Source organism: Oratosquilla oratoria, unplaced genomic scaffold, assembly GCF_046742065.1.
Source record: "Oratosquilla oratoria isolate Oo_2021 unplaced genomic scaffold, ASM4674206v1 SCAFFOLD77, whole genome shotgun sequence".
NCBI classification, from domain to species: Eukaryota; Metazoa; Arthropoda; class Malacostraca; order Stomatopoda; family Squillidae; genus Oratosquilla; species Oratosquilla oratoria.
The window spans coordinates 477,501-480,000 of record NW_027467741.1 but is presented as its reverse complement, the minus strand read 5'-3'; positions in this window follow the sequence as shown (position 1 = coordinate 480,000).

Sequence of the window (2,500 nt, the reverse complement as noted above, 5' to 3'; positions counted from 1 at the left end):
ATCTTATTTGCTTTCTCAGAGGCTGAAATACACTGCTTGGATGATTTGAGGTCGTTACTGATAATTACGCCGAGATCTTTTTCACTATCCACTTTTGTTAACGAATTTCCAAATAACTTGTAATCGTACTTGCTGTTATTTTTACCTATGTGCATTACCTTGCATTTACTTGTGTTAGATTTCATTAGCCACTTTTCAGACCATTGCTGTAATTGATCTAAATCTTCTTGAATATCTAATTGGTTTGAGTGATCATTTGCCACTCCGCACAGTTTTGTATCATCTGCAAATTTGGAAACAGTAGATTTTAGTCCATGGTCTATATCATTTATATATACTATGAATAGAAGTGGCCCAAGAACGGAACCCTGAGGAACTCCACTTGCAACACTTTTCCATCCAGAAGTTTTTCCATTTAAAACAACTCTCTGTTTTCGACCTTTCAACCAATTACTAGTCCAACCTAATAGGCTACCACTTATTCCATGCAAAGCTAATTTAGTAAGTAGTCTTTCGTGTGGGACGGTATCAAAAGCTTTTGCAAAGTCTAGATATATTAAATCTATATTGTTTCTTTTGTCATAATTCGAGACAACTGTGTTGTAGAATTCGAGTAAGTTAGTCACGCAAGAACGTTTCCGTCTGAAACCATGCTGGCTATCATTTATCAAACGGTTACTTTCTAAATGATATTCGATAGCATCTCTGATGATAGTTTCCATTATTTTTCCTACGATCGAAGTCAAACTAATAGGCCTATAGTTATTTGGTTTCTTTTTGTCATCTTTTTTGAATATGGGAGTAACGTTAGCTAGCTTCCATTCTCTTGGGACATCTCCGGATATGATGGATTTCTTGAAAATAATTTCTAATGGAACAACAATCTCATTTTTCATTTCCTTTAAGATTCTTGGATGCCAACCGTCAGGCCCTGGTGTTTTATTAACTTTGAGTTTGTCTATACACCTTTTAATTTTTTCTTTTGTTATATTTACCGTAGTGAGTAAGTTTACCCCAGACTTTTCACAGGTTTCAGTTTGGAATTCACTTTGAGGTGTTTCGTTTACGAATACCGAGCTAAAATAATTGTTTAAGAGATTACACATTCCTTCATTTGAATATTCAAGTTGACCGTCAGCAGATAATAGTGGACCAATGTGATTCCTAACAACCTTTTTATCTCTAATGTAATTATAGAATTCTTTGGGATTCTCTTTGGATTTCTCAGCGATGTTCATTTCGTATTGTCGTTTTCTTTTTCTTATTGTCTTTTTTAAATCTCTCTTTATTGATACATAACTTTCATAGTCATTAGATGCACCCGAGCACTTATATTTCTTATAAGCCTGTCTCTTTTTAGCAATACTTTTTTCAGTTTCTTTGTCGAGCCACTTTGGGCGAGCCTGATTTGGGGGACGTCTGTCCTTAAAAGGAATGTAAGTTTGAATCATCTTAGTGAGCGTATTTTGAAATATTTCCCACATCTGATCTACAGGCCTTTCGTTTAATTTTTCCTCCCAATCTGTAAGCTGAAGCTCCTGACGTAGTTCTATGAACTGAGCTTTACTGAAATCGGGTATTTTAGAAGCACAAGTATCTATTCTAAAATTGTTTAGGAGTTTGAATCTGACTAAGTTGTGATCGCTATTTGCAACAGATTCACCGACTTCTACATCATATATATATATGATATATATGTATGTATATGTGTCAAGATTAGAAATGGAGAGAGAGAGTGGTTCGAGGTAAAGGTGGGACTTCGTCAAGGATGCGTTATGTCGCCCTGGCTGTTCAACTTACACATGGATGGGTAGTGCGAGAGGTAAATGCAAGGATAGTGAGTCAGGGATTGGAGATGGTTAATGAAAATAGAGAAAAGTGGGAGGTGAGCCAGCTGTTGTTTGCGGACGACACTGTGCTTGTGTCAGGATCGGAGGAGGGACTGATGAATTTGGCGACAGAGTTTGGGAGAGTGTGTGATAGAAGAAAGCTGAAGATGAATGTGGGTAAAAGTAAGGTGAAGAGATGTACAAGGGATGAAAGTGGCAGTAGACTGGAAGTGAGCATTAAGGGAGAGCGACTGGAGGAAGTGGATAGTTTTAGATACTTGGGTGCAAATGTGGCAGGAAAAGGTGGAGTGAAGGTGGTGGTAGAATGTAGATTGAGAGAAGCAAGTAAATGCCTTGGTGGATTGAAGAGTGTAATGAGGAATAGACATTTGGGAATGGATGCTAAGAGGAGACTGTATGAAGGAGTGATTGTGCCAACAGCACTGTATGGGGCAGAAACATGGAATATAAGAGAGGAAGAAAGAAGGAGTTTGAATGTGTTTGAGATGAGGTGTCTGAGAAGTATGATGGGGGTTACTAGGCTAGATAGAGTGAGAAATGAGGAGGTGAGGAGAAGAACGGGGGTGGAAAGGGAGTTGGGAGATAGGGTTGATGAAAGAGTATTAGGATGGTTTGAACACATGGAAAGAATGAGTGAAGAAAGACTAGTA